We start from the raw sequence: 27,333 nt of genomic DNA on the forward strand, positions 1-27,333 counted from the left end.
GTAGTTCTCATGCTTTTATAGTATCATGTGATTACTCTCTGGATAAGTGAAAATGTGTTTTTTTTTCTCTTTTGTTTAGCCTAGGAGTATTCTACCTCTATAACATATCATTTTCTTTTTCATTTAAAGTGAGCTCTAAATTTAAATACTTGAACTGTAAAAGGATAATGACTCTCTCCAAGGGTGAGAGAATTACATGAGATCTCAGTCTTGGCTACCATCATTGACACCTTTTCTTCACCTATGCTCTTCTCTACAGTTTTGTTTGCTAGAGAAGTGCTCTTAACCCAGTATTGGTGCCTTGACAGTTTCTTGCATTCTTCATCCAGTCAGTTCTGGAATACTCAGGGGTCCTGGTCTGGTTCTAGAACCCACACTTTCGTTCTCCCACTTTTCTGAGTCGTGTTGCTGTGCCTTGGCAGTGTGGTAAATGCCTTCTCACCTGTAGGAGTTGGTGAATCTTGTTCACAGGTAGGGGAAAGTGAAGAAGGGCCTCCCACTCCTACCTGAAGTGTTTGTGATCATCTGGCCTCCGGGAGTGACTTGGAAGCAGCCTTAGGGGTGACCAGGACCCACCTTCTAGCCTGTAGAGAGTTCCCAGGAGCAAGAAAGGTGATGATGCAGGGCTGTCATCATAGTTGAGATGTATGAGTTAGCAAAAGTTGAAATATTTAAGAACAAAGGATGTTGAAGGCTGTAGGTTGAGTATGATCTCCTTTGGTAATGCTTGTCTTTTCCCTCCTTTGTGTTCCACTGACCCTAACAACCCATTTCTACCCTAAGCTACACGAAAGCATTTCTTCTTTTTGCACGCTACTTTGAGGTCTGGCTGGAACTGAGCAAGTATTTTGGGGGAGGCAGAAGGCATTGGGTGTTTTTGAGGACATGGCATTACAAAGGACTCTAACAAGCCTTGATCAGGGATACAGAGGTTTAATATTATCATAGGACATAATGTACCTACCTCCTCATAGAGCTTACACAAAACAGGAGCTGAGGAAGGTAGAGATCATATGCTGGTTTACATTAAGAAAATCTCTCATCAGGGGATAACTTACTGTGACCTTTACTTATCTCACCTTATAAGTGAGGGGTGAGTATTGGGTGACACCCATGTGGCACTTTGCTGAAATGGCTAATATGGGACACTTGAATGGTTTACAAGTTTCTACTTGTTGTTCCACTTACAGTGACTGGGAAAGCTGAAGCATTCTGGTTTGTGGGGTGGGGAAGGTCTAGGATGAGTAGGTAGAAGTGATGAACGAATAAAAGGGTGCTAGCAAGTGGTCATTACAGACCAAGTAACTACTAGCTTTGAGTTTTCTGTTTTCTGGAATCTTTGTGACTCCCCCATGGTTATTTTTGCCTCCTTCCTGTAGATCTCTCCATAGACAACAGCAGCAAAGCTCTTACCATTGAAACTGCCTCTGTGCTTCTCTTGCCGGGGACAGTGAGCAAGAAGCGTCCTGGGGAGAATTTGCCTGACCCTACAGCTGAGCTTGGGAAAAAGAAAGTAAGAACTCAAAGGTAGCCGACTGAGGAAAGTAGGGGGCCTGGTGTGGGGAAATAGTACTGGGGCATTTTCCAATGGGAGATACCTGTATGTTCATTAGTGCTCTTCAAGCAGTAAATAATTTAATCTCTGTCCCAACCCAGAAGCCGTGGCTGAGCCCTGTTACCTAAGGGGCTTTTTGTTGGCTGATAGGCAAGGAAACCCGAGTCTGGAGTGTGTTTTTTGGAACAGCTGACAAGAGAATATGGTACCAGCATGGCCAGTACACTAGACCTTGTGTGTTGCAATCTCCTGGGAAATTTTTTTTTTAGATTTTCAAAACTTCTTATTTTGACACAATTAGAAAAAAAGTTGTAAGAATAGTACAAAGAACTCCTTTATTCCTTTCAGTCAAGGTCACCGTTTACTAACAGTTTGTTCCCATTTGCCTTATCATTTGCTCTTTCTGTTTCTTTTTATGAACAGTTTGAGAGTAACCATTGAGAGATTGGTATTTGTCAAAGGCATCTGCACAGAGGGTGGCCCAGGTGCAGCTGTGGGGTGCAGCAGAACATTGGTGAGTGAAATCTACCTAAAGCTGTAAAGCACGCATTTGTAAATTATATGGAATCTCTGGTGCTACATATAGAAATCAGTATCAATTGTAAAAGTGGTTAATGTAAACTCCCCTTTTGTCAGCATTTTCGTCAAGTTTGTTCTTAGCTCTGCCAAGCTTTAATAGTTATGAAAATCCATTCCACCACTCCCCCAACTTTGCACCTATAATATATTCTTGAACATTTTCATTTAATTTATTTAGCAAGCATATATTTGCTAGGGGTATAAGAGGTGAAAGATATTCATCTCCTTGAGAGCTCAACATCCAGTGGAAAGGTAGTAAGGAAATCTATCACCTCAATCAAGGGGAAGGGTATTGTGCTAAAGGGGTTTACAGGGGTAATTGGAACAGCAAGCTGGTTAAGGATTTGAAGAGTTAGATACCTGGGAGTCATTTGGGAAGTATGTGAATGTGAAGATCCATCTTTTGTGAGGCTTGCTGCTCTTAGATGACAAGGTTCATGAGTTAGGGAAGCCTTTGGTGTCATATCCAACACAGACTGTGGGGTCATGCCAACTTGCATTTTAATCCACCACTTGATTTTGACCAGTTACTTAACTTCACCATGCCTCAATTTCTTCATCTGCCAAACCACACCTCCGAGATAATAATTAATTGAGGTAATAATTGCTCTGTTGGGCTTCCCTGGTGGCGCAGTGGTTGAGAGTCCGCCTGCCGATGCAGGGGACACAGGTCGTGCCCCGGTCCAGGAAGATCCCACATGCCACGGAGCGGCTAGGCCCATAAGCCATGGCCGCTGAGCCTGCGTGTCCGGAGCCTGTGCTCCGCAATGGGAGAGGCCACAACAGTGAGAGGCCCGCATACCGCAAAAAAAAATAATAATAATAAAAATAATTGCTGTGTAAACATTCATTTCGTCTTCCCTTCAAAAAATACAGTATGGGGGGAATAGCATGAAAGGTACTAAGTATTAAGGTGAAATCCAAGGAGGTGTTTCTATTTTTCTGCAAATAAATATCTAATTACTAATTGTACTGAGTTGTGATGGAGATTACTGTGAGATAATAGCAATAACAGCAGCGATGATTTGTTAACCATTTCTTGTGTGCTAAGCACTGTGTTAAGTGCTTATCACAGGGTATCTTTCTGAGGCTCAAAAGAGGTGAAGCAAAGGTAACGTGCCTAAGGTCACACAGCAGGTAAGAGGTAGAATGCTTCTGAGAGGGAGATCAGCAAGGTGCCCTGGAGCCTGAAGGATCAGCAGGAAAAAACAAGGTAAAAGTCAGAGAGAAGGGATTGCTAGGCAGAGGGAACAACAGGTGTTGTAAGGGCACTGAGATGGGAGAGAGATGTAGAAAGAATCCACAGAGATTTGGCTAGGACCTGGGGAAAGAGATGAGATAGGCAGGGGAAAATTGACAGGGCCTTATGGGACCTCATTAAGGAGCTTGTGTTTTATTCCAAGGACTGGGGGAGGCTGCTGGAAGGTGTTTTTCAGCGTGTGTGTGTATTTAATCCAGAAAGGCATCTAGTGAGGCCTAAACAAAAGCGGTTTAAGAGAGTCATTTCCCTTTCAGTGTCCCACTTTGTGATCCAATAGAGGCAGTGTTTCTGGCCTAAATGTGTAGATCTTTTTTTTTTTTTTGGCTGCGTCGGGTCTTAGTTGCAGCACACAGGCTTCGTTGAGGCAGGCGGGATCCTCTGTTGCGGCACGCGGGCTCCTCTCTAGTTGCAGCGTGCGGGTTTTCTCTCTCTAGTAGTGGTTTGCGGGCTCCAGAGCGCGTGGGCTCTGTAGTTTGAGGCACACAGACTCTCTAGTTGTGGTGCACGGTCCTAGTTGTCCTGCGGCATGTGGGATCTTAGTTCCCTGACCAGGGATCAAACCCATGTCCCCTGCATTGGAAGGCGGATTCTTTACCACTGGACCACTAGGGAAGTCCCATGTGTAGATCTTAAACAATTTTTACTGCCCACCATTAACATGGCTAAAAAGAGTTGCTGTGATGCTGGAAGAAGCTGGTCCTGTAGAATGCTTCTAGAAGGAGGTTTAATTGGGCTCTTATATCTGATGCTTTTTAGGCTGCATTAAGGGAGCTCTTTCAGCTTTCACCAAGCCCTGTCAAATGGGAAAAAAAGTAGAATTGAAGGAAAAAGTGATTCCTGGAAACCTGAGTTGTTGTTCATGTTAGAAATGGAACTGTTGAATATATAAGACTTTGGCTTAAATATATCATGATAAAGATGCTTCAGTGACTAAATGGAAATTTTTTGTGGAGTGTGTGTGTGTGTGTGTGTGTGTGTTTGGTGTGTGCCATCCATGATGGCAGACAGTGCATTTGTGAGAATCTGGGAAGACTGATGATTTTTTTCAATACTTATATATTTATTTATTCTCATCCAGGTACTGCAGGTTTTTCTGTTTGAAACTATTTCTTATGTGCAGAGTAAACTTCATAGGGAAAATCAGTGTTCTTTTCCCCTTTCCATATGTAGTGGACCACAAACATATTTACTTTGAAGTAGCCTATGTCAATTAGCTTTTCCTTCTTTTTTTTTTTTTTTTTTTTGGCAGGGAGGGTAGTTAGCTGGCAGCTGGATGATCTAGGATGGCCTCGCTCACACATTTGGTAGTTGGCAGGCTGGTTGTTCTAGGAGGCCCTAAGCTGGGATGGCTCATCCCCACTCCAAGTGGTCTCTCATCCAGCTGGCTAGTCTGGACTTGTTAACATCGTGGTCTCAAAGGCACAAAGAGTAGCAAGCGAGAGCAAGCACCAGTGCACAAGCACTTCTCAAGTGTCTGCTTGTGTCCCATTTGATATTGTCCCATCAGCCAAACCACAGAAGTTCTTCCGTGGCCAAGCCCAGAGTCGTTGTGGGAGGGGACCCTCCAGGGTGTGGACATAAGGAGATGTGAGAAAATTGGGGACCATTACCACAGTAATGCATAATAATTATTAATGAATATAACAGCTTTTCCTTTGATAAATCATTTTAAATGCTCATTTGTAAATGTAGTGTATTCTTGAGACTAAGTAATATGATCATGCCACATCTCTTCTATCGAGTGTGGAGCTGAGTGATGGTTTTTCTAGGAGGAAGCCAAAGGGAGACACTGTGGCTCTAGATGTAGATACCATCATGAATGGCTTGGCTGCTCACTGATCTTGTGTGGCTATTATCAAAGGAGCCCCTGGGTTTCCTCAACCTCCCGTTCAAGCTTTATCACAAAACCTGTAGTGTACTAGACTGCACTAGGTTTTGTAGTCAAGCAAAAAGACGGTTAATTGGGAATCCATCACCACCTGAAAGATGAGAGAAACATTTGCATCCTTTCTTCATAACCTTTACGTGATTTATAGTTTTACCTAAGAGAAGAAATCCTTATTTAGGCATTATAATAAGGACAAAGGATTCTCTGTAGATATGTTTTATTTGGTCAAGATTTTAAAATCTCCCTGTGGTTGCAGTGAAGAATCCACCATTGTGCTGTAGAGTGGCCAGTGACTAGTAATTTGGGGAGTCAGCCTTTGGCTTTTGCTTGTGAAGATTTTAGAAGTAACACCTTTTACACACCTGAAATAGGCTTTACAACCAGCTTGTGGCCTGAAATACATTACATGAAAATGCAACTGGACCCTAGGAAGCATGTGTGGGAAAATGAATAGAAGGCTCACTTTGTACATCTTAGAGCTGTACATTTCTCTAGAAAATTGCCTGGTGATAGAATCTCAGCTTCCTTTTTTTCCTCCTAGGATAAAAATTAAAAATGAAAAATCCCTGACATTTTAAAAGTCAGTGACTTGCACCAGTCAGAATGGCCATCATCAAAAAATCTACAAACGATAAGTGCTGGAGAGGGTGTGGAGAAAAGGGAACCCTCTTGCACTGTTGGTGGGAATGTAAATGGATACAGCCACTATGGAGAACAGTATGGAGGTTCCTTAAAAAACTAAAAATAGAATTACCATATGATCCAGCAATCCCACTACTGGGCATATACCCAGAGAAAACCATAATTCAAAAAGACACATGCACCCCAATATTCATTGCAGCACTATTTACAGTAGCCAGCTCATGGAAGCAACCTAAGTGTCCATCGACAGATGAATGGATAAAGAAGATGTGGCACATATATACAATGGAATATTACTCAGCCATAAAAAGAAACGAAATTGAGTTATTTGTAGTGAGGTGGATGGACCTAGAGTCTGTCATACAGAGTGAAGTAAATCAGAAAGAGAAAAACAAATACCGTATGCTAACACATATATATGGATTCTGAAAAAAAAAGGTTCTGAAGAACCTAGGGGCAGGACAGGAATAAAGATGCAGATGTAGAGAATGGACTTGAGGATATGGGGAGGGGATAGGATAAGCTGGGACGAAGTGTAAGCTGGGACGAAGTGAGAGAGTGGCATGGACATATATACACTACCAAATGTAGAATAGCTAGTGGGAAGCAGCCACATAGCACAGGGAGAACACCTAGAGGGGTGGGATAGGGAGGGTGGGAGGGAGACGCTAGAGGGAGGAGATATGGGGATATTTGTATATGTATAGTTGATTCACTTTGTTATAAAGCAGAAACTAACACACCACTGTAAAGCAATTATACTCCAATAAAGATGTTAAAAAAAGAAAAAGTGACTTGGAAATAGCCATCAAAATTATAAATGCACATATCATTTGAACCAGCAAACACTTCCAGGAATGAATTCAACAAATGTTTGCGTGTTACTCGGAGTATTGCTTATAATAGCAAGAGTGGTTATAGCCTAAGGATCAATCAAGGCTTGATTATACAGTAGAATATTACATTGATATTGCATGATCTTCAAGATGTACAAAATGAAAAAAAAAGCAAGAAACAGAACAATGTGTATTGTATACTACCATTTGTATAAAATAGATAGTGGGGCAGTAATATGTAAATGTTTGCTTACATAAACATAAAATATTTCTGGAAGGATATTCAAGACACTGATAGCTTTGGGGCATACATGGCCTGGGTAGAGGGTGGGAGAGAGACTTTTCACTGCATAAACTTTTATATATACTTTTGGAATTTTAAGCCACGTGAATATATTACCCTATTTTAAAAATTAAGTACATTTATCTAAAAAGAGATGGTATATGGTTATGGTAATGTGAACTTCCATGAACTCCTACGCAAGTTGACCTGGTCAGAACTATCCATGTTAAAAAATATATCCAGCCAGTTTTGTTTCCTAGAAATGCCTCAGAATAGTGTACTTCTGAATTTTTAACTATAGCCCTACCTTTTTCAGAATGTCATATGAATGGAATCATACAGTATGTAGCCTTTTTTGGTCTTGCTTCTTTTACTTGATTCATCTATGTTATGTGAAATAATAGCCTTTTCCTTTTTATCACTGAATTGTATTCCATTGTATGGAATACAACGGTTCATTCACCTGTTTCAGGACAACTTGGTTGCTTCCATTTTCTTGGCTATTATGAATAAAGCTGAATAAATATTTTGTGTGGACATAAGTTTTCAGTTCATTTGGGTAGATACGTAGGAGTGGGATTGCTGAGTTTTTATAAGAAACTGCCAAACTGTCTTCCAAAGTGATTCTACCATTTTGCATTCCTACCAGCCATGAAAATGAGTGTATGTCAAGGTTCATCTTCCTGAATATGGATGTCCAATAGTTCCAGAACCATTTGTTGAAAAGACTGTCCTTTCTCCATTGAATTGCTTTTGTACCTCTGTCAAAATGTGGTTATGCTTGTGTGGGTCTATTTCTGAGCTCTCTGTTCTGTTGAATTGATCTTTGTGTCTGTCATTTTGCCATTACCACACTGTCTTGACTATTATAGCTTCATAGGATTCTTGAAATCAGATAATATGGGTACTGTTATTTTTTCTTCTTTATCAGAGTTGTAGAGGTGAGAGAGGACATCCTTCATTTGTTCCAGTCTTAGAAAGCATTCCATCTCTCACCATTAAGTACGATGCTAGCTGTAGGGATTTTTTAAAAAATATATACCCTCTTGTGCTGAAAAGAGTTAACATAGCAGGCCTGAGGCTGCTATCTTTAGAAGGCCTGCTTGCTAGATTGGCCCTTGGCTGGTGTCTGGGAAATTGGCTTTTCAAACATTTTGAAAATAAAACATTATATTCTACCTTCATTTATTCCTTTTCCAATGCTCTTCATTTCTTTATGCTAATCCAGCTTCCCATCTTATTCATAATCTTTCTGCCTGAAGAATTTTCCTTTAACATTAACTTTTATGCCAGATCTGTTGTCAGTAAATTCTGTTTTTGTTTGTATGAGAAAGTCTTTTTTTTCCCTCACTTTTAAAGGATATTTTCATGGAATATGGAATTCGGAGTTGAGTTTTTTTCCTCTCTCAACATACTACTCCACTGTTGCCTTGCTTGCATGGTTTCTGTTAAGTCTGCTGTAATTCTTATCTTTGTTCCTCCATAGCCAATTTGCCATTTTTCCTCTGGCTTCCTTCAGTCTCTTTGTCTTTGCCTAGGTGTGGCCTTTTAGTTTTTTTCATATTTATGCTGCTTGGTATTCTCTGAGCTTCTAGTGTCTGTGGTTTGTTGCCTGTCACTAATTTGGAAAGTTCTCAGCCATTATTTCTTCAAATAATTCTTGTGCCCCATTCTCTCTTTTTTTCTTCCTTCTGGGGTTCCAATTACAAATATATTATACTGTTTGTTATTGTCCCACAGTTCTTGAATGCTGTGTTCTATTTTTTCTCCCTTTTGTCCCTTTTTATTTTATTTTTATTGACCTGATCAACAAATTTGATCTTTATGTTCACTGATTCTTTCCTTGTTTGTGTCAGTTCTACTGTTGAGCATGGTGGTTTTTTACTCTTTTTTTATTGAGCATTTCCATTTGATTCTTTATCACAGTTAACATCTCTTTTCTGAAATTATCCATCTGCTCTTGCATATTGTCTACCTTTTCCATTAGAGTCTTTAACACAGTAATCATAATTCTTTTAGATTTCATTTCTGATAGTCCCAACTTCTGTGTCATACTGAATCTGGATCTGATGATTGTTTTGGCATTTGGAATATTTTCCTGCCTTTTATTATACCTCATAAATTTGTTAAAAGCTGAACATGGGCAGGAGAAGAACACAGGTTTCCTTCTGCTAGGCCTTTAGTGTGGGGATTTTAATTAATCTAGTCAGGAGTCTGCCTGTGTTCCATGTTTGTTTTTGCTATGGGCACCAGAGATTTCTGATTCCTCTAGTGATACCTTCTTTTTGACTCCTGCTTGGCTTTGGGTTTTTCCTTTGTGCTGTTTCCCAAGAGCTGTCTCTTACAGCTCTCCCAGTTGTATTTCAGTGTTACTAACCACATAACTGGTTTGCCAGGTGGTGGTTGCTGGGGGAGGGGGAGTTCTCTGATGATTTGATTAAGCCTCAGACTTAGGCAGGTACTGGAACTTGGGTCTTGAGTGTGTCCTTCACAAGATTTCCTGCCCTTTCTCCAGGGGTGGAGCTTCTTTTTCTTTTTCCTCTGTTCATTCGCCCAGCGGCAGTGAGTATCCACCAGTGTCCTCAAGCCATAGATTTTAAGTCCCCCCCGAAAATTAAGCCTTTTGTTCTGTACTAGAGATAAAGGAAAGGGGTCTGGGTGGATTTCACAGTGAGTGCTATTTTCCTCAGCCAAACAGCACCTTCATGGAAGCTTTCTCTGACATTTTTCCTGATCTTCCCTGTAGGAGCCTTGTGGGATTCCTTTTGGTAAAACTTGGAAGAGGATGGGAAACCCCTCCCCCACAACATGGAGCCCAAGAGCTTCATACTCTCATGACATTCCATACTCTGGCCTCCAGTAATTTGTCAGAATCTCTAGTTTAATCTTCCTACCAGCTTACATGTTCGGATCCTGTGTCTACCTGCAGGCACCGGTCTCTTCAGATAGTGGGTTGGTGGTTTGCCCTATGACTTCACTTCTCTGATAGGTCCAAGAAGAGTCATTGATTTTCAGTCGATATAGCTTCTTTCTTGTAAAGGTGGAAATGATGACCTCCCAGTACTTTACATGACCAAGCTGAAACCTAAGTCCTCAAATAACTTTTAATCTACACAGATGTCTAATGTGCAGCCCATAGAAACTTAGTACAGGTTAGTTTTTTCCCCTTATTTTTCTTTTTTTCAAACCCTTGAATTTTATAGTTTTATGGCTAGGGAGCCAGAAATAATTGATTCTGGCTTGGGTTCTGCCTATTTTAGGCTTTAAAAGCCTCTGTACCACTGGTAGTATGTTATATGTTTGTCTTGTTCTCTTCTAAAATTCTGTGTATGCCTTTGGTAACTATTGAGCATGTTGTTAGCACTCAATAATAATTTGCCTCATTCAAAATTAGAGCATGATTTAGCCTTTCTAGATCATAGAGTTTGTTAGTGACCATGTGTTCGTTGTTTTTATTCTCCACATTTCCAGGTGCAATTCAGTTCAGCTGATAGTTGTTGAGTGCCCACTGTGCTATGAGTGAGGCACTAAGTGTTAAGTAGAATACAAGCCTGACCTGGTAAATGGAGTAACCAAGGGGTTCCTGAAGGCAATGGAAGCCCCATGGATGGAAGTATATTGCAACTTGGGAAACATCTCCATTTCAATCTAGGATTTTTAAAATTCTTTTAAAATTTTTATTTGTAATTATACTAGTGATACATGAATGAATTCTAGTAAAAACTGAAAAGTTTTTACTAGTTTTTACTAGAGCCATGGTTGTCCATGACATCCTTATGACACTCTCATTCCGTCACATTCTCCTTCCCAAAGTTAATTTTGACTACTTACTTTTGTTTTACTGTGCAAATTGCTATATCAAATGTATCATCTAATAAGTTTACTGAAATACTTAAAAATATATATTTTTAATTTTTGGTCGTGCCACACAGCATGTGGGATCTTAGTTCCCCGACCAGGGATCAAATCCATGCCCCCTGCTGTGGAAGCGCAGGGTCTTAACGACTGAACCGCCAGGGAAGTCCCGTGAAATATTTTTATATTTAAGGGAATAAGCACCCAAATTCATTTAACTTTTAAGGAATGTTTATTAGGGGTAACTGTCATCATTCAGGTTGGATGTGTGGCCTAATAATGATTCTTTGCATCACATTATAATGTAACTCTTCTAGTTTTTAAACCTGAAAACCTAGTGTTGGTGACAGAACTGTAAAAGTTTATTTTGAGTAAATAAGAAATACAGAAATTCGTACTGACTGAAAAGATGACGACCTGTTGCCTTTTTCTTTAATTATCATAGTATAATTGACTTTTCTGGGGTGTGTATAGTTCAGTGGATTTTGACACGTATAGATCAGTGTAACCACTACCACAGTCAAAGTACAAAACAGTTCCACCACCCTAGGAAACTCCTTTGCGCTACCTCTTTCAGTCATACTATGTTCTCACCCCAACTGCTGGCAGCCACTGATCTGTGCTCTATCACACTATAGTTTTGTCACTTTGATGTCACATAAATGGAGTCAGACTATATGTAATATTTTGAGTTTTTTTTTCACTCAGCATAATGCTTTTGAGATTCATCCAAGTTGTGTGTATCAAATAGTTTGTTCCTTTTTATTACAGTGTAGTAGTCTATTATATGAAACCACATTTTGGTTGTTTCCAGTTTTGGGTGATTAAAAGTAGGGCTGCTGTAAAAATTCATGTGCAAGTGTTTGTGTGCACATAAATTTGCATTTCTCTAGGGTAAATACCTGAGAGTGAGATTGCTAGAATTACACTGCCATTCATGGTAAAACTAGTTAGCTAGAGTTTGAATGCTAGAAATGGATAGAGTAACAAAGACCGAAATTGTTTAAATCTTGCTTTTGCTTCTTACTAGCTATGCAACCTTGAGTGAGTTTAACCTCTTTGTGCCACAGTTTCCATATTTGTAAAATGAAGTTAACAATAACAACCACTGGGATTATTGTGTGGGATTAATGGCATATTTTAAAAATTTATGTTTGTCTGCGTTGGGTCTTAGTTGCTGCATGCGGGCTTTCTCTAGTTGTGTCAAGCGAGGGCTACTCTTCGTTGGGGTGTGCAGGCTTCTTATTGTGGTGGCTTCTCTTGTTGCGGAGCATGGGCTCTAGGCATGCAAGCTTCAGTAGTCGCAGCACATGGGCTCAGTAGTTGGGGCACGCGGGCTCTAGAGTGCAGGCTCAGTAGTTGCGGCGCATGGACTTAGTTGCTCTGCGGCATGTGGGATCTTCCTGGACCAGGGATCAAACCCATGTCCCCTGAATTGGCAGGTGGATTCTTAACCACTGTGCCACCCGGGAAGTCCTATATTGATGGCATATTAAGAATAAAATGCTGGGGCTTCCCTGGTGGCGCAGTGGTTGAGAGTCCGCCTGCCGATGCAGGGGACACGGGTTCGTGCCCCGGTCCGGGAGGATCCCACATGCCGCGGAGCGGCTGGGCCCGTGAGCCACACCTACTGAGCCTGCGCGTCTGGAGCCTGTGCTCCGCAGCAAGAAAGGCCGCGATAGTGAGAGGCCTGCGCACCGTGATGAAGAGTGGCCCCCCGCTTGCCACGACTAAAGAAAGCCCTCGCACAGAAACGAAGACCCAACCCAGCAAAAATAAATTAATTAATAAACTCCTACCCCCAACATCTAAAAAAAAAAAAAAAAAAGAATAAAATGCTGATCGGGACTTCCCTGGTGGTCCAGTGGTTAAGACTCTACATTCCCAATGCAGGGGGCCTGGCTTTGATCCCTGGTCAGGGAACTAGATTCCACGTGCCACAACTCAGAGCCTGCATGCCACAACTGAAAAAAGACCCCACATGCTGCAACTAAAAAAAGACCCCACATGCCTCAACAAAAGATCCTGCATGCTGCAACAAAGATCCTGCATGCCGCAACTAAGACCTGGCACAGCCAAATAAATAAATATTTAAAAAAAGAATAAAATGCTGATCAATGTCTGGCATATTAAATATATTATTATACTTATCTCATGTTTAATAAAACGTTTTCTTGTCAGAGACATTCGCCTTTAGTCAATTAAAATGGAGAAATTAAATAATCCATAGGAGGGAGCTTCAAGATGGCAGAAGAGTAAGATGTGGAGATCACCTTCCTCCCCACAAATGCATCAGAAATACATCTACGTGGGGAACAACTCCTACAGAACACCTACTGAACGCTGGCAGAAGACCTCACACTGCCCCAAAGACAAGAAACACCCACGTACCTGGGTAGGGCAAAAGAAAAAAGAAAAAACAGACAAAAGAATAGGGACGGGACCTGCACCAGTGGGAGGGAGCTGTGAAGGAGGAAAGGTTTCCACACACTAGGAAGCCCCTTCTTGGGTGGAGACTGCGGATGGCGGAGGGGGGAAGCTTCGGAGCCACGGAGCAGAGCGCAGCAACAGGGGTGTGGAGGGCAAAGGGGAGAGATTCCCACACAGAGGATAGGTGCCAACCAGCACTCACCAGCCCAAAAGGCTTGTCTGCTGGGAGCTGAGGCTCTGGCTTTGGAGGTCGGATCCCAGGGAGAAGACTGGGGTTGGCTGTGTGAACACAGCCTGAAGGGGGCTAGTGTGCCACAGCTAGCCAGGAGGGAGTCCAGGAAAAAGTCTGGACGTGCCTAAGAGGAAAGAGACCATTGTTTCGGGGTGCTCGAGGAGAGGGGATTCAGAGCACCGCCTAAACGAGCTCCAGAGAAGGGCACGAGCTGCGGTTATCAGTGCGCACCCCAGAGATGGGCATGACATGCTAAGGCTGCTGCTGCAGCCACCAAGAAGCCTGTGTGCGAGTACAGGTCACTATCCACACCTCCCCTCCCGGGAGCCTGTGCAGCCTGCCACTGCCAGGGTCCCGGGATCCAGGGACAACCTCCCCGGGAGAACGCACGGCGCGCCTCAGGCTGTTACAACGTCATGCTGGCCTCTGCTGCCGCAGGCTTGCCCCGCATTCTGTACCCCTCCCTCTGCCCGGCCTGAGTGAGCCAGAGACCCCGAATCAGCTGCTCCTTTAACCCCGTCCTGTCTGAGCAAAGAACACACGCCCCCAGGCGACCTGCACACAGAGGCGGGTCCAAATCCAAAGCTGAACCCCAGGAGCTGTACGAACAAAGAACAGAAAGGGAAATCTCTCCCAGCAGCCTCAGGAGCAGTGGATTAAATCTTCATAATCAACGTGATGTATCCTGCATCTGTTGAATACCTGAATAGACAACGAATCATCCCAAATTGAGAAGGTGGACTTTGAGAGCAATGATATATATATATTTTTCCCTTTTTTCTCCTTTTATGAGTGTGTATGTGTATGCTTCTGTGTGTGATTTTGTCTGTATAGTTTCGCTTTTACCATTTGTCCTGGGGTTCTGTGTGTCCGTTTTTTTGTTTGTTTAAGTATAGTTGTTAGCATTTGTTATCATTGGCTGATTTGCTTTTTGGTTTGGTTGCTCTCTTCTTTCTTTCTTTTTTATTACTTAAATTTTTTTAATAATTATTTTTTATTTTATTTTATCATCTTCTTTCTTTTTCTCTTTTTTTTCTCCCTTTTATTCTGAGCCATATGGATGACAAGCTCTTGGTGTTCCAGCCAGGTGTCAGGGCTGTGCCTCTGAGGTGGGAGAGCCAAGTTCAGGATACTGGTCCACAAGAGACCTCCCAGCTCCATGTAATATCAAACAGTGAAAATCTCCCAGATATCTCCATCTCCATGCCAAGACCCAGCTCTGTTCAACAACCAGCAAACTACAGTGTTGGACACCCTATGAGAAACAACTAGCAAGACAGGAACACATCCCCATCCATTAGCAGAGAGGCTGCCTAAAATCATAATAAGGCCACAGACACCCCAAAACACACCACCAGACGTGGACCTGCCCATCAGAAAGACAAGGTCCGGCCTCATTCTCCAGAACACAGGCACTAGTCCCCTCCACCAGGAAGCCTACACAACCCACTGAACCAACCTTAGCCACTGGGGCCAGACACCAAAAACAAAGGGAACTACAAACTGCAGTCTGTGAAAAGGAAACCCGAAACACAGTAAGTTAAACAAAATGAGAAGACAGAGAAACACACAGCAGATGAAGGAGCAAGGTAAAAACCCACCAGACCAAACAAATGAAGAGGAAATAGGCAGTCTACCTGAAAAAGAATTCAGATTAATGATAGTAAAATGATCCAACATCTTGAAAATAGAATGGAGAAAATAGAAGAAACGTTTAACAAGGACCTAGAAGAACTAAAGACCAAACAAACAGTGATGAACAACACAATAAATGAAATTAAAAATTCTCTAGAAGGGATCAGTAGCAGAATAACTGAGGCAGAAGAATGAATAAGTGACCTAGAAGATAAAATAGTGGAAATAACTACTGCAGAGCAGAATACAGAGAAAGGAATAAAAAGAATTGAGAACAGTCTCAGAGACCTCTGGGACAACATTAAATGCACCAGCATTCGAATTATAGGGGTCCCAGAAGAAGAAGAGAAAAAGAAAGGGACTGAGAAAAAATTTGAAGAGATTATAGTTGAAAACTTCCCTTATATGGGAAGGGAAACAGTCAAGTCCGGGAAACGCAGAGAGTCCCATACGGGATAAATCCAAGGAGAAACACACCAAGGCACATATTAATCAAACTATCAAAAATTAAATACAAATAAAAAATACTAAAAGCAGCAAGGGAAAAATAACACACAAGGGAATCCCCATAAGGTTAACAGCTGATCTTTCAGCAGAAACTCTGCAAGTCAGAAGGGCGTGGCAGGACATATTTAAAGTGATAAAGGAAAAAAACCTACAACCAAGTTTACTGTACCCAGCATGGATCTCATTCAGATTTGATGTAGAAATTAAAACCTTTACAGACAAGCAAAAGCTAAGAGAATTCAGCACTACCAAACAGCTTTACAACAAATGCTAAAGGAAGCTCTTGAAGCAGGAAACACAAGAGAAGGAAAAGACCTACAAAAACAAACCCAAAACCGTTAAGAAAATGGTAATAGGAACATACATATCAATAATTATCTTAAATGTAAATGGTTTAAATGCTCCAACCAAGACCCATAGACTGGCTAAATGGATACAAAAACAAGACCCATATATATGCTGTCTACAAGACACCCACCTCAGACCTAGGGATGCATACAGACTGAAAGTGAGGGGATGGAAAAAGATATTCCATGCAAATGGAAATCAAAAGAAAGCGGGAGTAGCAATTCTCATCAGACAAAATAGACTTTAAAACAAAGACTATTACAAGAGACAGAGAAGGACACTACATAATGATCAAGAGATCAATCCAAGAAGATATAAAAATTGAAAATATTTATGCACCCAGCATAGGAGCACCTCACTACATAAGGCAAATGCTAACAGCCATAAAAGGGGAAATGGATAGTAACACAATCATAGTAGGGGACTTTAACACCCCACTTTCACCAGTGGACAGATCATCCAAGATGAAAATAAATAAGGAAACACAAGCTTTAAATTATACATTAAACAGGATGGACTTCATTGATATTTGTAGGACATTCCATCCAAAAACAGCAGAATACACATTCTTCTCAAGTGCTCATGGAACATTGTCCAGGATAGATCATATCTTGGGTCACAAACCAAGCCTTGGTAAATGTAAGAAAATTGATGTCATATCAAGTATCTTTTCCGACCACAACGCTGTGAGACTAGATATCAATTACAGGAAAAAATCTGTTAAAAATACAAACATGTGGGGGCTAAACAATACTTAATAACCAAGATATCACTGAAGAAATCAAAGAGGAAATCAAAAAATACCAGAAACAAATGATAATGAAAACACAACCCAAAACCTATGGAATGCAGTAAAAGCAGTTCTAAGAGGGAAGTTTATAGCAATACAGTCCTACCTTAAGAAACAAGGAACATCTCAAATAAAAAACCTAACCTTACACCTAGTGCAATTAGAGAAAGAAGAACAAAAAAACCCCCAAAGTTAGCAGAAGGAAATTAATCATAAAGATCAGATCAGAAATAAGTGAAAAAGAAATTAAGGAAACGATAGCAAAGTTCAATGAGACTAAAAGCTTGTTCTTTGAGAAGATAAAGAAAATGGATAAACTATTAGCCAGACTCATCAAGAGAAAAAGGGAGAAGACTCAAATCAGTAGAATTAGTAATGAAAAAGAAGTAACCACTGACACTTCAGAAATACATGGGATCATGAGGGATTACTACAAGCAACTATATGCCAATACATACAATGGGCAACCTGGAAGAAATGGACAAATTCTTAGAAATGCACAACCTTCCGAGACTGAAGCAGGAAGAAATAGAAAATATGAACAGACCAGTCACAAGCACTGAAATTGAAACTGTGATTAAAAATCTTCCAACAAACAAAAGCCCAGGACCAGATGGCTTCATAGGCGAATTGTATCAGACATTTAGAGAAGAGCTAATACCTGTTCTTCTCAAACTCTTCCAAAATATAGCAGAGGGAGGAACACTCCCAAACTCATTCTACGAGGCCACCATCACCCTGATGCCAAAACCAGACAAAGATGTCACAAAGAAAGAAAACTACAGGCCAATATCACTGATTAACAGAGATGCAAAAATCCTCACAAAATACTAGCAAACAGAATCCAGCAGCACATTAAAAGGATCATACATCATCGTCAAGTGGGGTTTATCCCAGGAATGCTAAGATTCTTCAACATACGCAAACCAATCAGTGTGATACACCATATTAACAAATTGAAGGAGAAAAACCATATGACCATCTCAATAGATTCAGAGACAGCTTTCAACAAAATTCAACACCCATTTATGATAAAAACCCTCCAGAAAGTAGGCATAGAGGGAGCTTTCCTCAACATAATAAAGGCAATATATGATAAATCCACAGCCCCAACATCATCCTCAATGGTGAAAAACTGAAACCATTTCCACTAAGATCAGGAACAAGACAAGGTTGCCCACTCTCACCACTCTTATTCAACATAGTTTTGGAAGTTTTAGCCACAGCAATCAGAGAAGAAAAAGAAATAAAAGGAATCCAAATCGGAAAAGAAGAAGTCAAGGTGTCACTGTTTGCAGATGACATGATACTATACATAGAGAATCCTAAAGATGCTACCAGAAAACTTCTAGAGCTAATCAATGAATCTGGTAAAGTTGCAGGGTACAAAATTAATGCACAGAAATCTCTGGCATTCCTATACACTAATATTGAAAAATCTGAAAGTGAAATTAAGAAAGCACTCCGATTTACCATTGCAAGAAAAAGAATAAAATATCTCATAATAAACCTACCTAAGGAGACCAAGACCTGTATGCAGAAAATTGTAAGACACTGTTGAAAGAAATAAAAGATGATACAAATAGATGCAGAGATATACCATGTTCTTGGATTGGAAGAATGAACATTGTGAAAATGACTCTACTACCCAAAGCAATCTACACATTCAGTGCAATCCCTATCAAACTACCACTGGCATTTTTCACTGAACTAGAACAAAAAATTTCACAATTTGTATGGAAACACAAAAGACCCCAAATTGCCAAAGCAACCTTGAGAACGAAAAACGGAGCTGGAGGAATCAGGCTCCCTGACTTCAGACTATACTACAAAGCTACAGTAATCAAGACAGTATGGTACTGGCACAAAAACAGAAAGATAGATCAATGGAACAGGATAGAAAGCCCAGAGATAAACCCATGCACATATGGTCACCTAATCTTTGATAAAGGAGGCAAGAATATACAGTGGAGAAAAGCCCGCCTCTTCAATAAGTGGTGCTGGGAAAACTGGACAGCTACATGTAAAGGAATGAAATTAGAACACTTCCTAACACCATACACAAAAATAAACTCAAAATGGATTAAAGACCTAAACGTAAGACCAGAAACTATCGAACTCTTAGAGGAAAACATAAGCAGAACACTCTATGCCACAAATCACAGCAAGGTCCTTTTTGACCCACCTCCTAGAGAAATGGATATAAAAACAAAAGTAAACAAATGGGACCTAATGAAACTTCAAAGGTTTTGCACAGCAAAGGAAACCATAAACAAGACCAAAAGACAACCCTCAGAATGGGAGAAAATATTTGCAAATGAAGCAGCTGACAAAGGATTAATCTCCAAAATTTACAAGCAGCTCATGCCACTCAATATCAAAAAAACAAACAACGCAATCGAAAAATGGGCAGAACACCTAAATAGACGTTTCTCCGAGGAAGATATATGGATTGCCAACAAACACATGAAAGGATGCTCAACATCACTAATCATTAGAGAAATGCAAATCAGAAGTACAACGAGGTATCATCTCACTCCAGTCAGAATGGCCATCATCAAAAAATCTAGAAACAATAAATGCTGGAGAGGGTGTGGAGAAAAGGGAACACTCTTGCACTGCTGGTGGGAATGTGAATTGGTTCAGCCACTATGGAGAACAGTATGGAGGTTCTTTAAAAAACTACAAATAGAATTACCATATGACCCAGCACTCCCACTACTAGGCATATACCCTGAGAAAACCAAAACTCAAAAAGAGTCATGTACCAAAATGTTCATTGCAGCTCTATTTACAATAGCCCGGAGATGGAAACAACCTAAGCGCCCATCATCGGATGAATGGATAAAGAAGATGTGGCACATATATACAATGGAATATTACTGAGCCATAAAAAGAAACGAAATTGAATTATTTGTAGTGAGGTGGGTGGACCTAGAGTCTGTCATACAGAGTGATGTAAATCAGAAAGAGAAAAACAAATACTGTATGCTAACACATATATATGGACTCTTAAAAAATTGGTCATGAAGAACCTAGGGGCAAGACGGGAATAAAGACTCAGTCCTACTAGAGACTGGACTTGAGGATACGGGGTGGGGGAAGGGTAAGCTGTGACAAAGTAAGAGAGTGGCATGGACATATATACACTATGAAACGTAAAATATATAGCTAGTGGGAAGCAGCCGCATAGCATAAGGAGAGCAGCTCGGTGCTTTGTTACCACCTAGAGGGGTGGGATAGGGAGGGTGGGAGGGAGGGAGACACATGAGGGAAGAGATATGGGGACATATGTATATGCATAACTGATTCACTTTGTTATAAAGCAGAAACTGGCACACCATTGGAAAGCAATTATACTCTAGTGTTGTTTAAAAAAACAGAATAAAATAAAATGGTATGGAGATAAGTAATTAAAAAATAATAATAATCCATAGGTGTGGTGTGTTTCGTAGGCAAGCCTTCAAAGCATGGTGTCCATTGGCGAAATTTTAAATGTTGTCCTCAGTTGTCCTTAGGAACATTTAGATGTATGGGAGTTCTATATAATATCCAAAGATTGGACCAGATGCCCCATTTTGATGGTTTTACTTGTCCTCCCAACATTAAAGAATCACGTTCACCAAAAATTTAGTGCATTGCTATACTTCATAAAGAAGCTGCAGAAAGTAGCTCAGAATGAACTAACACTCGAGTGGTTGCCATATACCAGGCCTATGTGTAGACAGACCTCAAGTGTGTAAACCTGAGTACCTCCACACAAAATTAAGTAATTCGGATAATCACTAAATGCTATTTTTATACTTTTTTAAAAAGCTAACTGTTGAGGACACTGATGAGGCATGATTTATTGGAACCCCCGTGATATGAACCATCTATAATTTCTCAGATCCTAAAAGAAAACACATCTTTTTACAGGAAACCTCCCCAGTTTTGAGGAGCACATTGAGGAGAGAATTGACAAAAACAGCATGTCCACTCAGATATCTCCCTAGAATACTATGTCATTAGAAAATGCAGTGGAGGTCCCTTTCTTGCATAACTGCTGCATGCTATGGTCTGGCTCAGTCTGAGCAAGCACCAAGGGCAGAGGAGATGTATTTTCCCTTGGAGAACTTTTCCCTATCCTATGATGTATGCACAAAGGGCCACCCATTCACCTACTAGACAGTGGATAAAGCCCTGTATGTGTAAAGAGGAACCTAAATATCCTTTCTTTTCCTATTAGTTTCAGTTGTTTTGTAATGTTTTCCCATGACACAATCCATCAACTGAGGACAGTTCTTCACCTGGGATTTCAGGGCAACTAGGTTTAACAGAAATCTTAAGCACACAGACTGGGAAGTCATCTCTGAACTGTTTCCTCACTGGCTCCCCTCCCCCAATACCACCAACAATCCAACACTCGAGTTTACCTGGAGCCTTTCCTCACAGCTGGATCATCCTGTCCTCTTCTTCCTGCCAATCAATCCTGCCTGGGCCAATTCCAAATTCTTGGAAATTCTAGCTTGGGAGATTCTCCATTTCCCCAAAACCCACACACTTGGATGTTATCCTCTGTGCCATATTCTCTCATTTTTTTTTTTTTTTTTTTCTTTTTATGCTGTACGCGGGCCTCTCACTGTTGTGGCCTCTCCCGTTGCGGAGCACAGACTCCGGACTCGCAGGCTCAGCGGCCATGGCTCACGGGCCCAGCCGCTCCGCGGCATGTGGGATCCTCCCGGACCGGGGCACGAACCCGCGTCCCCTGCATCGGCAGGCGGACTCTCAACCACTGCGCCACCAGGGAAGCCCCAATATTCTCTCATTTTAAGTCCTGTCTTTTTTATTCACTTTGGCACCTAATGCCATACTTAATTACTCTGTGACCTATTTCGTATACACATGACCTGAAGCTTTACAACTAGACTGCCCCTCCCATAGTGATAGTAGAGCTTCAAATTCTCTACGTTCTGTCTCTCACAAATACCTGAAACAGAATTGTTGCCTGCTGGTTTTTTATTTTTTATTGAAGTATAGTTGATTTACAATTTTGTTAGTTTTAGGTGTACAGCAAAGTGATTCAGATACGTGTGTGTGTGTGTGTGTGTGTGTGTGTGTGTGTGTATTCTTTTTCAGATTATTTTCCCTTATAGGTTATTACAAAATATTTAGTATAGTTCCCTGAGCTATACAGTAGGTCCTTGCTGGTTATCTATTTGCTGCCTGCTGTTTAATTAACAAACCAAACATCACTTCTCATTTTGTATTTAAAAAAATTACACATAACCTGTTCTAATGGCCACATAAATCCTGTGGAAAGCAGTAGTTTGGAAAAGAAATATACATTTTGCAGATTGTCAAAAGAAAACTGGTGTTTTCCTATGCTGCCACTGTGAAAAGTGTGGCTATACAGTCTGCCTGGGCAGAGCATGGCTCTGTAGTTTATATTACAGTCAAAACTGCAGGCAGCTTTTCCCTGGCTGCATCATGGTTTCTGGCCTCATCCATGATTCCTTGCCCACTTATAATGTTAAAGAGCACTAGGATTTTTTCTTTTCAAATACAAACAAAACTTTGACTGTAAACAGTTGTATCCTACTTGTCTCACATGAAAGTCGAATCTTATACAGGAGAGAGGAGGGTATGTTTGTGTGTTATGAACCTAAATTTAGCTCTCTCTAGGATAATTCAATCCAGGATAAACATTTTTTTATACTTCCAAATAAGCCTACCTTTAAAACTCCATTATGCCCTTTAGCCCCTTGAGGAGAATCCGTGTAGGCACTTGCCTTTAGGGAAACTCTCTAGGCTGATTTCTTGCCATGATCTCTGTGCCACTCCAGGTCAAACTCAACTTCCTTCCAAACTGCTGTTCATAATGATGCAGGCTCTTAAAGGTGTCTTCGCTACACCACCATACCCACTCCTGCCACTAAGCCACCATGTACTCCTGGCTGCTCACTGCATAGTAGGTATGCCTGTACTCCTGAGAGCCTAGCAGGTAAAGTCCCCCACACCCAAGCATAACCTTTCCCACCATCCTTACCGCTTATGTCTTAAATGCTCTTCTCTACCCACTCCACCCAAGTGTGCATTCACTAGAGTCTAAACATACCATGAGTCGTCCTGCCACTCTGTCTGTACTGCCTCTGCCTGAAGTTCTCCACATTCCTCTGTTTGTTCTATCTGCACATTTCTCAGAATCCACTCAAAAGCTCATTTTTTTCACCTCAGTGGTTCCTTCCATCTCTCAAGGCCCACAGGACTATGTGCTTAACACTCATTTTCCCAAATGGAATGGTGTGATAGAGTGCTTAATGGCCACCAAGTCTTTTCATTTCTGTATATACACCACTTTACAGTGTGACTTTGCAGCTTCTTCCATCAGGAGGTGGAGTCTATTTCTCTACTCCTTGAATCTGAGCTGTTCTTGTAACTCGCTTTGGCCAATAAATGCAGCATGAGTAACTGGGTGACTTCTGAGCCTAGGTCTCAAGAAGTCTTGTAGCTTTCCTCTTCTCCCTGAGAACGCTGAAGCAACCATGTGAAGAAGCCCCAGCTAGTCTGCTGGAGGAAGAGAGATGATATTGAGAGGCCAGTCAGCAGCCAACCATCAGACATGTGAGTGACGCCATCTTAAATACTCAACCCTAGTCGTATTGCCAGATGACCAACTTCATGAGGAACTCTCGGAAAGACTAGCAGAAGAACCACTCAGCTGATTCTAGCTCAAATTGCTGACCCACAGAATTATGAGCAAATAAAATGGTTGTTATTTTAAGTCACTAAATTTTGGGATGATTTGTTATGCAGCAGTAAATAACTGAAAGAGCAGGTTTTGTACTGCTGTATTCCTGGCATCTAGAGGGCATGTTCATGGTAGGTTGTCAGTAAGCGATTGCTGTGGATCCCTGTCATCAAGGTGTCACTCCTCTTTACTTAGTAGACAACCAAGCTTCCTAATCCTCATGTCTCTCCCTGGCTCTCAAACAGTTCAAAGCGTGGGCTCAACACTGTCTTCCAGGATGACACCTTGCAGTTCTTCTTCACTCCACTTGACCAACATCCATTCATTTGCTCCCTTCACAGCCCTTTGACAGGTCATATCTTTCAGCTGCATGCTGCATCCCTCACTAATTACTTCATTCACTAAACCCTGAGGGGCCAACCCATGGACTGCCTCAATGCCATAAAGCTGTTCTCAACTTCCCAACCTTCCACCATCACTCTGAACCCTCACTACCTGATTCACATGTGCTTACAATTAGGAGAGACCTAAGAGATTGTCTAGGACAACCCCTTCTAGTTATGAATGAGGAAAGAAAGTCCCAGATAAGAAATAATAATAATAAATGGCTTATTCAAGGTCACATGATGGCAGTATCAATACCAGAACCCACATGTCATGCAGATTATTACCTAGTAGATTGCTTATTTGTGCTTGTTTTGTGTGTGTGCAACTGTGCCCTGCAGTTTAGACTGTGGAAGTTCCTTGGAGAGTGGCATCATATCTTTTACTTCTCCTACCTTTTCACACTCTTCCTGCTATCTGCAAAGACTGACCAGTAACTACTGGACACGTCAGCAGTCAATAAATGCTTGTTGATTAATTGACATTTAAAAGGAAATTATGCTTGGAACTGTTCTGTATTTTGTTTTTGGTGGTAATTACAACCATAGGTATTTGTCAGAACTTGAACTGTACATTAAAAAGGGTAAATTATACTGTGTACAAATTTTTAAAATAAGGTATAATTCAAAGCAATTATGCTGAAGAGATCTATTTATTTGATAAATGTGGCTAAATGTATTACTGTGAGAAAAGAAATTTGGCCCTTTGAAAATAAATTTGTACATAATAGGCACTCGGTAATGTTAGTTTCCTTCCTTCTTGTGCACAAATGCTTCATGATTACCTGTCAAGACTGCTAAAGAAAGCATTCCTGCCCTAGGAGATGACTGGATCTCAGATGACTTCTAAGATCCTATGATTTCTTTGAAAGGTAAATAAATGACTATTTTGAAACACATGTGTAAAGTAAAATATAGAAGCGTTACTACACTATTCCAAAGGTGGGCCCCCTAGAACCTTAATTTTACTTCCAAAGACTTAGACTCAGGTATAAAACTATTAACCCTCTGTTAATAGAAATTATTTTAAAACTTAAAAAATAATACAAAAGGACGACCAAATGTCCTTTCGTTGTCATTCTGGAGCATTGACTGAGAGATGTGTGTCTATAACCCAAGTGTGTCTAAATAACCCAAGGATTATTTAGTTCTCTAGGGGATTACATCCTTGTTTGGCTTATTATTCACTAATGATTAGGATCCAGACTTTTTGAAGTGACATGTTAACTTAAAGATTTTTTGTCTGGTAGAGATGAAAAAAATTTCTGTTTGGTAGAAGAAATAATCCCAAAGACTATGGATTAACTGTCCTATAGTGCATTAACCACTTTTCTATCTAATTTGGCTATCTTATTCTAGCATTTTTACTTTCAGTATTTATATATACTGAATCTCTCAAATATTCTTTGAATCAGCCTTACATAATGCTGGGTCCCTCACTAATAAATTAGTCTTTGACATGTGTTCATTCTGTATTTGTATGTGAGTCATGTTCTTAATTTTGAAAATTATATTGTAATTATATATATTATACCCCGAACATCCTACAACATTGTCTGTGGACCATGTCCCATCCTGCACAAAGTCCCAGATATCTACTACTGACTGCTGGTTTTAATGCTGTAAGAGCACCTTGAAATACCTTTGTGATCATGCTGGTACCTGAAGAGGTCTTTTCAGGAAAAAAACTGGATACCTCTGCAGGTGCTCAAGAAAACTGCAGAAAGACTTTCTGGAACTACTCTCACAAAATGAGAAACTGATGTCTTTCCTATCATGTTACTGTTCTATCTATAAACCGAGAGGATGACATTAAGAACCTTTGTTTTAGAGATCCAGAACAAATAGACTCACACTGGGCCCTTCTTTCCTGTCAAACACTATTCCTGTAATCCGCTTTTGCTAGTAATGGCCATAAAATAACTATATTGGAGCAGTAAAAATTGATAAACTACCAGCTGCCTCAAAAATCTAATAGCTTTGGCAAAATATACTGCAGCTTGTTGTGATAGAGCCTCCTTTTCCCTAACACGTTTTATTTTAACACTTGCCTTTTCACACTACTGAATAGTATAATCAAATTAACAGATTCAGCAAATGCTCAGTGAGTTCCAGGCACTAGACACTGCTCAGCCCTGACTACCCTCACCCCCTTCCCCAAGCAGGCTCAACTAGTACTCAGTGTCAATCATTGGTTTGCAGTTGTCCAGGATGAAAATGGAGAATAGAGCCCAAATGGAGGGTTGCATTCTGCCCGGTCAGCACCCAAAAGATTTAAAATGGAGTCAAGCAAATGAATGGATCTCTTTCACATTAATAAAATTTAATGATCTACAACACCACTGAGTATGAAATGCATACAGATTTGAAACATCCTGAGAAACAGGAAGGGTGGGTTAAAACGTGGTTCACAAACAAACTGGTATTTATAAATATTCTGAATCAGCTTGACAACTTTTTGAAAGAGGTATGAAACAAATATCTTCCAATAAACACTCAAACTCAGAAATAATCGAAATATGGTGCCCGTTCATACAAAGACCAAAGTGACAAGTTTCCATGCAGCATGGGGAATCCTCTGCAAAGCAAGTCTGAACCAAAATTCTAAAACACCAAGGAGGAGGGGGTGAAGTGGGTTGAGGATATAGAACAGGAGTAGGAGTAATTTTTTCAACCTACTTTTACCCTGGTGATTATTAAAACAGAATTCTGTAATATTTCACAATAGAATGTTTTTGAAAAAATAATCTGTTTGGGCCAGCTTCTGCCTTGGGATGTAGGGAGCAGGAAGTAGTGTTGCTCTTACCCTTACAATTAGCCAAACTAAATTAAAATTCATGACTTTTATTGAGCCCATCAGAGGAGTATTTTACTCAAGTATTTGTTGAGAGGAGTATTTTGCTTTAATTTAAATTTGGTAGTTTGTTTTCTTGCTGTGGTGTTTTGAGAGTTTTGTTTTTTGTTTTGTTTTGTTTTGTTTGGCTGCACCGTGCAGCCTGTGGGATCTTAGTTGCCCGACCAGGGATTGAACCCACACCCCCTGCATTGGAAGCGTGGAGGCTTAACCACTGGACTGCCGGGGAAGTCCGAGAGTTTTTTTTTTTTTTAATATTCTGAATAAAAATCCTTTGTTGTTTATGTGGTTTATCAGTAAATACTTTCTCTACATCTGTGGCTTGGTTTTTTATTCTCTTTTTTTTTTTTTTTTTTTTTTTGCGGTACGCGGGCCTCTCACTGTTGTGGCCTCTCCCATTGCAGAGCACAGGCTCTGGACGCGCAGGTTCAGCGGCCATGGCTCACAGGCCCAGCTGCTCCACGGCACGCGGGATCTTCCCGGACCGTGGCACGAACCCGTGCCCCCTGCATCTGCAGGCGGATC

At 40.8% G+C, this 27,333-nt stretch overlaps 1 protein-coding gene across 4 annotated transcripts in view; it reads left to right on the forward strand.

Moving 5' to 3' along the window:
- JADE3 (jade family PHD finger 3) overlaps nt 1-27,333 on the forward strand; it is a 153,487-nt gene that overhangs the window by 2,107 nt on the left and 124,047 nt on the right. For 2 of the 4 annotated variants that reach the window (XM_032619543.1, XM_032619541.1), the window contains exons 2-3: nt 1,380-1,513; nt 1,979-2,069. The exons of 1 other annotated variant lie outside the window; for it this stretch is intronic. The gene's annotated coding sequence lies outside the window, so the exon portion shown is untranslated. Of the gene's footprint in view, nt 1-1,379; nt 1,528-1,978; nt 2,070-27,333 lie in introns of all 4 variants that reach the window. One more of the 4 variants, XM_032619542.1, reaches the window with a different exon arrangement.

Source organism: Phocoena sinus, chromosome X, assembly GCF_008692025.1.
Source record: "Phocoena sinus isolate mPhoSin1 chromosome X, mPhoSin1.pri, whole genome shotgun sequence".
In the NCBI taxonomy this organism is placed as follows: Eukaryota; Metazoa; Chordata; class Mammalia; order Artiodactyla; family Phocoenidae; genus Phocoena; species Phocoena sinus.